Genomic DNA, 14,200 nt, shown 5'->3' with positions numbered 1-14,200 from the left:
TGGAACACATTTCAAGGACAGCCTCTGCTCCTAAGCCTCCTGTATCAATTTCCTACTGAACAAAAGGGGGTAAACATTCAATTAAATTCCATTATTTATTTGTTAGGTACCCACTACTATCAGGCACTCTACCAAGCACCAGGCTATAAAGACAAAACTGAAATAGTTGCTGCCCTCAAGAAGCTTACATTCTACTGGAAGAAACAATTTGTCCACAATTAAAAATACAATATATAGAAAATAAATGCAATTAGGGCCCAACTGGTGGGAATAATGAATTCCATTAAGGGTGCATATAATTCAATTCACAATATCTGAAATTACAATTATATGTAAAATATGACAATTAGCGTGATCTGTTTTTCTTTTTCACAACTACAACTCAAGTAATTGCCTGGTGCTGCTTCTCTTTTTTCTTTTGTTTTTATTCTAGTGACCAAGGGTGGGGGCACATGCCTGCAAACCATCTGGGCCTCGATCCCACCTGGCCTTGTTTCTTGGATCTGTGCCCCAAGCAGAAGAGGACTGGCTTTGCAGCCTTTTTCAAGCCTTCCCTTCACTACTAGGATTAGAACTTTAAAAGCCTGAAGAACTCTGACAAATGAAATGACCAACTATGTCTCCAGGGTACCTATGATGAACCACGTTACCAACTTCGTGATATTCTCTCAATGTGCAAAGAGACATTAAGTTTTTGTACATGACAACTGTGTGGATTTGCTTTGCTTGGCTCTGCTTACTGGATACAAGAGGTTTGAGTTTTCTTTCTCTTTTTCTGCCTTAATGAAGATGAGGAGAGTTAGCGTCCAGTGGTTAGCAACAGTGATGCCAAAAAATAGGGCCACAGATTATACAAATACAAAGCAAAGTTCAGAAGGAAGCAAAGACAAAAAGAAAAGCAAAAAACAGCCAGCCCCCGCCACCAAAGAGTTCACATTCTACTGAGGGAGAAAACATGCAAACAATTATCTTACTAAGATAATAAATATGCACAGTATAAATTGGAAATTATCTCAGAAGGAAGGAATTAGAATTAGGAGGGATGGCAAAAGGCTTCCTAAAGAAGGGAAGATTTTAGCTAATAATCTGAAGAAAGCTAAAAAAAAGCAGGAGAAGATATGAGGATGGAGAGATCTCAACATGGCAGACAACTAGTGAAAATGCACAAAATTTGAAGTTCAATCAGCTTGTTAGAGAAAAAGCAATAGGCAAGGGTCACTGAATTGCAGGGTACATGGACAGGAGTAAAGTGTGAAAGATTCAGTCACACCTATGCTTTGAGAAGACCCAAATGAACAGTTTAGATCAAGAGTACAGGAGAGAGATTTGAAGCAAAGTGACTAGACTAAGGCTACTTAATTAGTCTAGACAAGTGATGTCAAACTCAAAGAGAAACTGATCCCTACAGACAGCATATCGATTAAGGAAGAGAAATTAACATTATGTAATACTGTATTTTTATTTATTTTGTTAAATATTTCCCAATTATATTTTAATCTGGTTCAGACTATACTTCCAAGTCCACAAACCAAGTTTGACACCTTTGGACTAAGCTTGAGGTGATAACGGCCTGACCAGAATGGTTACAGTGTCAGGAGAGAAAAGAGGGTATCTATGAGAGATAAGTGACATTCTCAGAGTCACAGATAGCTAGTGAGTGTCCGAGGCTGGATATGAACTCAGGCTTTCCTTACTCTATCTGCTGGCAACTGATCGGCTTCTGAGGGTGAAAGGGAATGAGGAATCAAGGATGTCAGCTAGCTTTCAAAGCTGGGTGCTGCCCTCAATAGTAACAGGGAAGTGAGGAAGAGTTTGGAGAGGAAAAGATAAGGGCCAGTTTTATACATCCTGAATTTAAGGCATCTATCTACAGGACATCTAGGTCAAGATGTGAGACTGGAAGTCAGCAGACAGGTTAGGACTGCATAGATGTGAATCATTTACATATCTAATGACTGAATTCATGGCATCTAATGAGATCATCAAGAGAAATAGTATGGAGGAAGAAGAGAAGAGAGACTATGACAGAGCCTTAAGCAAGGGTGCTGGAGGGGGATACCAACAGTTAGTGCACATGACATGGCGTAGTATCTAGAAATTATTATCAACTTTTTTCTTAATTTTTAAAGGTTTTACCATGAGACTATCAATTTAATTAATTCAGTAATACATGTAAGCAATTCAAAAACCTTAAAGCATTATGTAATTGTAAGCAATTATCATTATTTTCAGTCATATTTTTAATTTTTATTTCAAGTTCCAGATTTTCTCCTTCTACCCCTCACCCACTAATTGAGAAGGTAAGAAATATGATATCCATTATACATACGAAGTCAGATAAAATATTTCATATTTATACATTAATTAAAGAAAGAAAAAGAAAGTAAACAAAAGTATCCTTCTATCTGAACTCAGAATTCGTTGAGTTCTCTATAGCATTTCTCATCATGAACCCACTGAATTTGTCATGGATAACTGTACTGATCAGAGGACCTACGCCTTTCACAGATAACTGTCGTTACGATATTGCTGTCACTGGTTACAATGTTCTCCTTTTTTCATTGCTGATCAGTTGTTTCAGTCACATATGATTCTTTGTGACGCCATCTGGGATTTTCTTGGCAAAGATACTGGAGTGGTTTCCCATCTCCTTCTGCACCTCATTTTAACAGATGAGGAACTGAGTCAAACAGGGTGAAGTGACTTGCTCAGGGTCACACAATTAATAAGTGTCTGAGGACAGATCCAAACTCATGAAGAGAAGTCTTCCTGATTCCAAGCCCAGTACTCTCTCTACTACACCACCTAGCTGCTCTCCTAGTTCTCTTTAATTCACTTTGGATCAGTTCATTTAAGTTTCTGCAGGTTTTTCTGAAAGCATCCCCCTTTAACATTTCTTAGAGCCCAATAGTATTTCATCACGATCATAAACCACAATGTGTTCAGCCACTCCCCAGTTGAGGGGCAATTCCTCAGTTTCCAATTCTTTCTCAAGACTGAGAGTTGTTATAAATATTTTTGTATAATTTCCCTTTCTTTTTGATCTCTTTGGGATACAGACCTAGTAGCAGTATTGCTAGGTGAAAGGGTATGCACAGTTTTATGGCCTCTTGGGCATCATTCCAAGTTGTTCTACATACTGGATGTTCAAAAGTGCATTAGTGTTCTGACCAACCATATTTATTTGTTAAGCTCAGCCTGTTCTATGGCTAGGTGTGTCCCAAAATACGCATCACAGATTTTTAAACCTAATTGGTCTTACTGCTTAGTAAGTTTCACTACAGTATAGTAAATCTTTGCCTACTGAAACCTTACTCATTCTTTAAGACTCAGCTCAAATGTCACCTGCTCCACAAAGTCTTCACTGATGACAGGGGCTCAGAAGACTGAAGAGCTGAAAGGTGCCTTAGTGATCATCTAGTTCAGTCCAAGATGCAAATCCAGACCCTGTGACAGCTAGAAATCAGCTCTCTTTCCTCCAAACTCAGGTAAATGTAAGCTATTTGAAAGCAAAGGCTGTTTGGGTTTTGTTTTTATGTCTCTAATGCTTAGCAACAAGCCCTGCACATAGTAGGTACTTCATAAATTTGTGTTAAAATGAATTATGATAGTTTCTTTGTACTACAACTATTCACTGCCTAGAATGCAATAACCTGCATCTATAGCTTACTCCCCCTACTAATGTATCTCCTTGAGGGTTGGGACCAAGTCCTGTGTCCCATTCAACACAAAGTCTCACAAAAGAAGTCCTGATGTTATTAAATAGAGTGAAGTAAAGTGACTTTAACCAGAGATAAAAGCAGTCCCATAAGTCTATCACAGGAACAACTGTATATGAACAAATGTATATGAAACTAAACAGAGTCCAGACTTGAAGAGACTTCTCTCAAGAGTATCATCTGAGCAAATGACACATATCTACCTTTGGGATTAGTCTTTTAAAAAGCTTTAGGGTGCGACTTACCCAGATTAGATTCATCCAGCCCAGCTTTCAAACTCCTCCCAGCTCCTATTAAAAAAAAAATTCATAAGCTTAACTGGTTTTACAGGAAATAACTACAAAATACTCATTTTCAAAATATTCATTTTTCCTTTGAAGAACAAAGTCAGCTACATCATGACCCCCAGGACCCTTACAATGACCACACACAACAGCAAAGTGAAATTGGGAGGCTAGGTTAAAGAGGACAAAATTTCAAGAACTTGAAAGGGGACAAGTTGTCCAAATTCCTGACTAACCCACTGAGATCTTAGGATCTGAAAGCTCACTCCTCCTATCTTCTGGGAAAAGTCTTCCCCTTTGACTACATAATGGCAGAGAGGAAAGAGGCTCAAAAGCCAGCCTTGACCTGACCCTCCTGTTTTCTCAGGTCACTATCATCCTCTCTCTCAGTTGAAAATGATCAGAAAACCAAAAACGCCCCGCTGTGTTACTCACACCCACCCACGTCCATTTCCACAAACGGAAATCCAAAACGTTAAGTTCAAATTCCTTAAAAAATAAAATAGCTCTTATTTCTGTGGCTATTTAAAGCTTTGCTCATAACAGCTCCATTTTAAAAACAAAGCAACAGAAGCTCAGAGAAGTTAAATGACTTGCTATGATCACACAGATAATAAGTGCTGAGGCCAGGATTCAAACCCAAGCACCAAATTCTTTCCACTAGACCAAAGGTGTTAAACTCAGGCCCACAGTCCAGGTGGTGTGCAAAACTCCCAAGTGAAGCTGAAGCAGATTAAAATGTAAATGGGAAACACTTAATTAAATAAAAATACAACATAAATGACATTAATTTGTGGTTTTCTTCATCAATATGCAGCCCTCAGAGATCTTTTTTGATTTGAGTCTTATACCACTGCACTACACCACGGTGGGGTTTCATTTTGCTTTTGGTTCTAGCTTACAATTTCATTAGGTTAGAGAATTCCCAGAGTGGAAGCTCCCTCCACGAACCCAGAACAACCTATCATTAAACTTACTGTCTTTGAGAGTCATCTGCTTTGACTCATTGCCTCAAAAATACTGCATTATGATAGGTTTCATTGTGCAGATTTGGGCTTAACCTTCATAGACAACGGTGTAGGTAGATCAGGAGTACATCACTATGAGTTTTACAAGCGGCATTATCGAGAAATAAATTCCCACTGATACCCAAACCAGTTATGACACTCAAATGTACAGTGTCTCTCACCAGGATTAAGATTTCAGGGATTTACTAGGCTATATGATCCACTGACTCTAAAACAACTTATCAGTCCTACAAAATGGAAAACAACCACGGAGGAAGATCTCTTGCTACTTAAGTTCCTCAGCACCTGTCCAGAGTTGGGGAAGGAACAGTCCTTAACAAACTATTAACCCTAAAGAATTCTGTGAGCATGATTCCCCGTGTCTATCTCAACTTGGAAAGAAAATCCTTTTACCCAATGATACCACTACTGGGCAAATACCCCAAGAAGGTCAAAGACCAAAAAAAAGGAAAAGCATAGGTATAAAAATGTTATAGCAACACTTTTTGTAGGAGCAAAGAAATAGAAGGAAAATGGGTGCTCAGTTACTCACATATGACTGAACAAACTGTGGTTATATGAATGTAATGAAGTACTGTTCTATAAGAAATGACTAATATGAAGAATTCAGAGAGATTTGAGAAGACTTGTATTAATCAAGGAAGATCAAAGTAAGTAGAATAAGAATTTACATGATGATAATAACAAGGAAAACAACACTAGTGAAAGACTTCAAAACGGATGAAATGGCCAACCGACTTTAGAGGAAGTATGGAGGTGAAGCATGTTTTCCCTCCCTCAGTAGAGAAGTAGTGTCTTACAGGCTTGGAGTAAGGCATACAAGTATCAGACATGGTCAGTTTATCACTTTATTAAATATCTACTAAGTACCAAGCACTACGACAGGTGCTAGGGCTACAAAGAAAGGCAAAGGCCAAAAAGTACCTGACCCCAAAAAACTTACATTCTAACAGGAGAAACTACATGCACATGTATAGGTATATACAAAGCAGTTAGAGGGGAACCTTGGGAGAGGAGGCACCGGCAAGCAGCTGGAGGAACCAAGAAAGACCTCATACAGAAGACAGCATTTCATCTGAGTCTGAAAGCAAATCAAGAATTTCACAAGATGTCGACAAAGAGGGAGAACATTCCAGGTATGGGAGTCAAGCAGTGCAAAATCACAGAGAGAGGAGTTGAAGATAAGAGAGTGGATGACTGATCCAGTGTTTAAGACAGTGTGTGGCACATAGCAGACACTTAATAAATGCTATCTGACCAGGCTACAAACTGCTAGAAAAAATGCAGAGAAGATGAACTCGAGGGCACATGAGAGGGTTTGCCCTTGGAAGGGACAAGAGTCACCTCACCCAGGCAATCAGCATTTATTAAGTGTCTACTATGTGCCAGGGCACCATGCTAAGCTCTGTGGATACAAAGACAGACAAAAGACAGTTCATGACTTATAGATACCCACGATCTAATCTCATTATCAGCCACAGAAGAAGGAAAGGGTGTTAGGGATTGATGGCAAAGGACTCTGAGAAGCTTCTTCTTAAAGAGAAAAGTTCACAACAAATGATTTTATCATATAGCATTTTAAGGTTTGCCAAATGCTTTACATGTACTACTGCCATTTGAACCTAACAACAATGGCATGTGGGTACTAGAGGAATTATTATCCCCAATTTGCAGATGAGGAAAATGAGGTTGAGAGAGATGAAGTGCCTTATCCATGGTGACAACACTAAGTAGATGTCACAGAGGGGATGTAAGGTCAGGTATGCTGACTGCAAATCCAGCACATGCTGCCTTTGCAAAAATAGAGATAACAAAAAATATACAGAAAATGTTAAAAGTTCTTACTATTTCCATAATGAAATAGAGATAAAGAAATGACCGTTTTCATTATCTGTGAGAGAAGACAACTTTTTCATCATCGGACAGACAAACCAACATTTCAACACTAACACCTCAGTTCTTGATGAGATGCTATTAGCTCTATCCACTGAGTGGTATCAAACTCAAAAAGAAACTGATCCCTGCCTCCACGTGTACACTTAGAAAACCACAAATTTTCATTATCTATATTGTACTGTATTTTTATTTATTTTGTTAAACATTTTCTAATTACACTGTAATCTCATTGGGGCAGTTTTGCAACCCACCAAACTTAAGAGCGATACCTCTGCACCATACCTCATTACCTCTCATAAAGAAGTAGAAATGGCAATTAAGAAGAAAGCTGGGAAGAATGGCAAAGAAAAAAATTCAAGAGGCATCACAATACTGAGAGCACTGAGGAATTTTTTAATAAGATCTGAGGGAGGGAAAGACACCAAAAGCATGTAAAAATTCATGGATGATATTGCTATTTTTTAAAAGTGATCAAAAGAACATAACTATGAGGTATAGCAGATAAAGTGCTGGGCCTCGAGTCAGGAGGACCTAAATTCAAATCCAACTTCAGACACTTATTAGCAGTGTGACTCTGGACAAGTCATTTAACCTGTTTGCCTCAGTTTCTTCCACTGTAAAATGGGAATAATAATAATAGTATCTACCTCATGAAGTTGTTATTAGGATCAAATGATATATTTGTAAAGCACTTATCAAAATGTCTAGCACACATTAAGCACTTACTAAATGTGTTTCCTCCCTATTGATTCATATGCCTGTCTTTTGATCTTTATAAAATCTTTTATGAGCTATATAAGTATGGAGAACAGCCTTGAAGACAAGATGAAAAGGGAACACAGAGGCTTTTGAAAACCATTCTCCACAGAAGACCCTATCTTTATGATCTCTGTGGTCACACAAAAGATTAAAAGGTGCAAATTTTCTGCTCCAAAGAGTCCCTTATATATATTAAGATTCCTTAATAAACGTAACCAAAGAAACAACTGTCCAGTGACTGTTTGATTATTAATCTGAAGCAATGCATAAAAGCAAAAGGATAATAAATCTGCATAGGGTCCAATGGAAAGAGATCTACTTTCTATGGTTAGGTACTCCAGCTGCTCCTATTAAGAAATAATAACATGCTGATTGTTCTAAGCCACAGGGCATCACAGGGCCTCCTTGAAGAAATCCCCGATTACTCAAGAAATTGGCTTAATTAATAATCCATACAGGAGAAATTAAATGGATGAAAAACATCCAACACATATACCTGGGTCAGGGTAGTGCTTGGACCCAAAACTAAATAAAAGCAAAGAAGTGTACTGAATTGTATTTGCTAAAATGGGGAGTGCTTTTTAATAATTTCAAATCACATCCTGGTATGAATAGCCATGTCTCATGGAGATACTGTATAATTACCAATCTTGGAACACTTCAATCCACAAGAAATTAAAGCTGTGTGTGACCAATGCCAATGGAAAAACACACAGTAGACACAAACAGGTTATAGCATATTACTAGTGACAACCCATGCACATTAAGTGGTATGAGGGGAAAATATGATCAGAAAAGAAGGTAGCCTTTGTTGAATGGCACACACAAGTGATAACAAAGGGGCATGGAGTGCTCCACTGATTCCCATGAAACGTAAAAAGACAGAAAATGTAAAAAGACTGCTCCTTGTGAGGTCCCTGGCCTACGTGTGGACCATGGTAGATCCAGTCCTAATTAGCTCCTTCAACAGGGTCACTTGCAAAAAGAACTTGAGTTCATTGAACCTCTGGAAATTGAACCACTGGTTCAGGTACTTAGAGATCCAACCGAATGAGATTCTGAAGGTGGCCAGGGCCAAGTACTTCTTGCTGGTAGGGAATGATGACCCACTGGTGGTCATGACCAAGAGAAATGTGTGCCTGTGGCCACTACCATTGGCAGAGAACGTTAGGACTGTGAGCAAGTGCTCCTCTATCCGCACCTCTAATTTATTCATACTGAGCCAAAGACAAGGAATACAAATGGAGATTTTTTTTTTTCACTTTGCAAGACATGCAAGTTGTTTCCACTAACACTCAAGAGTCTGAGACTAATATCAAAATGGTAATTATGGCTTGAATTCTGGTTAGAGATTTCACTCAAGGAAATTTAGCATATGTCCAGCTTCCAATAAAAAAGAATACCCAGAATATCTTTTATGGCAGTTATGTTGACAAGCTATCTTATTCCAACATGTTTGTCCTCTTTGAAAAGCAACAGATTTACCCAGAGTATGCCATAAGGATATGTTGGGGGAAAACTACATACTGGTAGGTCAAGTAAAAGAATTTGCTATTTCTTCAACTGAATCATTTCTGTGAATAGGACTGACATGGTTTTTGTGCCTTCCTGTACATTTATGAAAAACTGTACCAAACCATTTCCAGTAACAGAATCCTGTTTTTTTCTTTTTAAGTAGATTTTTGCTGTTGTCTTGTTTTTGCAAGCCCTATATTTCTAATCCCCCTTCTTAGAGAGTTTTCCCTGAGAGCAACGAATTTTTTTTAAAAGGGAAGGAAGAGAGGGAACTTTAGCAAAAATGATTAATACATTTTCAATACAATATATAACATGACATTTTAACTCAGTGTTCAGTATCAGTAGACCCCTGACTGTTAGGGAGGAGGGGGAAAAGGAAGGAGAAGGTATCTTCTCCTGCCTCTTCTTCGTGGTTTTGTGGTATTCGTTTTCAATTGCCTTACGGTGGTTAATGTTTCCATTTGCATTGCTGTGATCTTTAATGTACTGTCTTCCTAGATCCGATTACTTCACTCTGCATCACTTCAGGTAAGGTCTTTCCAGGCCTATCTTTACTCATGCTAGCACAGTAATATTCAATTGCATTCATGTATCACAACTTGTGTAGCCACTCTCCAGTCGATGGCCTACATGCTTACCAGTGGAATCTCTGGGCCCACAGGTATAGAAATTTTTGGCCATTTTATTTGCATAATTCCAAAGTGCTTTGAAGACTGGACAGGTTTAAAACTCTAAAAGTGTATTTGTGGTATCTTTCTATGGGCCCTTCAATATTGACTGTTTCCATATTTATATTATCTTTCCTAATTTTCTAGGTGTGGAATGGGACTTAGGGTGTTTTGATATGCATTTCCCTTACTGTTGATGATTTGGAGGATTCTCTGTTAGGATTGTTGATGGTTTGCAGTTTACCTTTTAAGACCTATTGTTCATCTATTGGGGAATAAGTTTTGTTCTTATATATTTCTGTTTTTGTCTGGGTATCTTGGATATCATACCTTTACTAAAGATATTGTATGCAGTGAATTTACCCCTCCAGTTGAGCACTCTGCCTCTGTCCAGGATGCATTTTTTTGTGAAGAAGCTTTGCAATTTCATACCATCTATCAAATTTATCCATTTTCTTTGAAAGAATTTTTACAAGACCCAGAGGAAGGTCAGCAGCACTCTGGGTAGATTCTGTACAGAGGAGTAACACAAAACAACAACAAAAATCCCTAAGCATGAATTGCACACAGAGAGAAGGCATGAATAGGCTGTGGTCTCCACAGTCATGATATGAAAGCTCTGTTAAAGTACTTAAATACCATCAAAAATAAGCTATGAAAGAATGGGGTTCTATAATAACATGCCATAAAAAGCATGGTACAATTGAATTTAGCTCTTAAGAAAGGAGCCTGCCCCTTCTAAACTCCAACAGCTCCAGAAAATGTAACTAAAGGTAAAAAACAGACAAGCATCCATCAAAGCAAAAAATACTTCGAGCTTCCTTATCTGATATGGAAACAACGCCCAACACAACACTGAAAAAATCTATGTGACAAAAACATTGTAGGACACGATTTCACTGACTCTTCTCTAGGGGAGCTTAGGAGTCTTGAAGTAAATTTTCTACTTCAATTGGGTGCTAGGGACAAATCACGCCAAGATCAAATTATCACCTCATTCCCCTGTCTTTTGGCATCCTGTTAATGACTGCTGATTTAATCTAGCTTTGGAGCACAAGAAAGGATAAATTCATACCTCTACATTCCAAGTCAGCTGACTACTTTAATGTCAATTTGGCTAGCTACATACAACAGTATTGCAAGGCAGCAGCAAAATCTTTCCTCTTATTCAAACTACTAAATGGATAGAGTGACTGCCTGCGAGCTGCTTGAAGAATACATGTGAAGTTTTCCAAAGGACCAGAAACAGTAAGAGACAGGCTCTACCAGGAAGGATGAATCAGTTACATAATTTGAAAGAAAATGAAAATAATCTACTTTGGCCAATAAACAGTAAAAATTCCTCAGCTCTGATTTCAATTATTCACACATCAAATCTTGTTTCATTTACCATCCACTGAAATATAAACCTGGCAAATCAAAGAATGATTTAGATATAGGAAATGCTGTTAAGAAGGTTGTTCCTTTCTATATAACCCCAGAAAATATTCAACTTTATATAGTGCCTATTTTTTTTAAAGACCATTTTTTTATACTGTCATTCATTCCACAGGTAAAATTCATTTAAATCTTTTCACTTTCCTTTCCAAGTACAGTGATAGGTATCAGTACAGAAAAGGAAGAGGAGCTCTTTTAAAAAAAAAAAAAAAAAAAGGACTCGAATGCTCTCCTAACAATTTAAAAGGCCACTGTCCCCACTTAGGATAGGGCTAAGGACATCTTTAGTAATAAAAGGAGAAGCAGCTTCAGATTACAAAAAAAAAAGCCTTTTATCCTCTCTGTCACTTGTTTAATCCAGTAAAACAGAGCAAGGATTTTACAAAGAGTGTAAACTTGAGCAGAGAGGGTTGAATGACTTGTTGAAGCTCTGGGAGCTAATTACTAGAAAGCCAGAAATTGAAGCCAGGATAGTTCTAAAGTACAGTGTTCTTTCTGAGCCAGCACACCTGGTATAATTCTGGCCTGTATTTCAGGAGACAGAACAGACAGACAGACAGATAGAGACAAAGAGACAGAAAGAGACAGACAGAGAGACAGAGACAGACAGAGAGAGAGAGATGGGGAGGTAGAGGGTGGTGAGAGGTACAGGACGACTAAGGACAGTACACAGTAGATTCTTCCTACAGGACATGAAAGCCTTTTTTTTTTTTTTTTTTTGGGTGAAGCTTTGGTGAAGCAATTGGGGTTAAGTGACTTGCCCAGAGTCACAGAGCTAGTGAATGTTATGTGTCTGAGGCAGCATTTGAACTCAAGTCCTCCTGACTCCAGGGCTGGTGCTCTACCCACTGTGCCACCTAGCTGCCCCTATGGAAGACTTTTAAGGTCTAAAGGTCTGTTCCTCTTCTAAGACACTTTCCCTCAGTCAATAAACATTTTCTGTTAATCATGCTGCAAAACTAAATAAAAACTTTAATGTGACAAATATAAGACAAATCAAACTTATAAAAAACCTCTACAGAAATCTCGTCACAGCATTCTTTTTTTGTTTTAATTTTTATTTTCAGTCCCAAATTACCTCCCTCCACCCTTATCTTACCCGACCCATTGATAAAGTAAGAAATATGAAACTGATTATATATCTATATCTATAGTCACACAAAACGAATTTCTGCATTAATGAGTCCCAAAATAGAAAAAGAAATAAGAAAAAAGGCTTCAATCTGCACTGAGTTCATCAGCTCTCTATCTAGAGGTAGATATCATGTTTCATCATTAGTCCTTGGGAATTGTGGTGGGTCACTGTATTAATCAGAGTTACATAAAATGGTTCAAAGTTGATTAGCTTTACAATATTGCTATTACTACATAAATTGTTCTCCTGGGTCTACTCAAATCATTTTCCGTCAGTTCACAGAGGTCTTCTCAGGTTTCTTCGAAACCAACAATTTCATCATTCATTTTAACACAATAGTATTCTATTATATTTATAAACCATAACTTGTTCAGTCATTCCCAAATGAATGTAGATGGGCATCCCACAAGTTTCCAAGTCTTTAATACCACAAAAAGAGCTCTTATAAATATTTTTGTATGTTTTTTTCCCCTTTTCCGTGGGGTTCCTATAGCAAAGGTCCTATACCTTTGGGATATAGACCTAGAAGTAGTATCTATCCTTCAGTCAGTCAAAGGATATGCACCGTTTAATAGCTTTTTATGTACAGTTCCAAAATACTTTACAAAATGCTTGGACTAGTTCACATCTCAATCAATTATTAGTAATTATTAGTGTACCTGTTTACCCACACCATCTTTGACACGTGTCATTTTCCTTTTTGTTATCTTAGCCAATCTGATGTACATGACATGGCATATCAGAGATGTTTACATCTGTATTTTTCTAATTATTAGTGACTTAGAAAAATTTTTTAATGCAGCTATTGATACTTTTTGCTTTCTCTAAAAGGAGCCTATTCATAACCTTTGACCATTTATCAATTGGGGAATGGTTCTATAATTGTAAATTTGATTCAGTTCCCTACGTATGTGGGAAATTACTTTTATCAGAGAAAATTGCTGCAATGATTTTTTTCCCCCAATGTTTCTTCTAATTTAAGTTGCACTGGTTTGGCTTCTGCAAAAACTCATTAATTTTAAGTAATCAAAATCATCCAATTTATTTTCTCTGAACCTTTCTCTTTTTGATCATGAATTCTTCCATGATTCACAGATTTAACAGGTAATTTCACCCATGCTTCATTAATATGCTTATGATAGTATCCTTTCTGTCCAAATCTTGTACTCATTTTGTGCTTATCTGGGTATATGGTGTGAGAATTTGATCTTTGCCTTTCTGCCAGACTGTTTTCCCGTACAAAACAGTTCTCGCTTTGTAAAATTCATTTCATGCAAATTCGACTCCCTGGCAGGCAGGCACGGCACGTGCTTGTGGAAAGGGTGGCCACTTGCTCACTCCAGACATGGAAGCCCCAGGGCCCCTGATACCGATGCCTAAATTCGCTCACATTAAGCAAGAACTGGCTATATTCCCAAAAGTTCATTTTTTTCACATAGTGAACTCTTGCCCAAATAGCTGGGATCTTTTAGTTTCTCAAACGCTAGATTACTATGATCACTTGTTTCTCCATATTATGAACTTAAATCTGTTCTACTGATCAACCTATTTCTTTGTTGTTCTTCAGGTGATGAGTCATGTCCAACTCTTTGTGACCCCATGGACCACAGCATACCAATACTGGCCATGGGGTTTTCTTGGCAAAGATACTGGAATGGCTTGTCATGTCCTCCTCCAGTGGATTAAGGCAAACAGGGTGAAGTGACCTGCCCAGGGTCACACAGCTAGTAAGTATCTGAGGCCACATTTGAACTCA

Source organism: Vombatus ursinus, unplaced genomic scaffold (assembly GCF_900497805.2).
Source record: "Vombatus ursinus unplaced genomic scaffold, bare-nosed wombat genome assembly UNPS02014951.1, whole genome shotgun sequence".
Taxonomy (NCBI): domain Eukaryota; kingdom Metazoa; phylum Chordata; class Mammalia; order Diprotodontia; family Vombatidae; genus Vombatus; species Vombatus ursinus.
The sequence above is the reverse complement of the archived record's forward strand: the minus strand, read 5'-3'. Positions refer to the sequence as shown.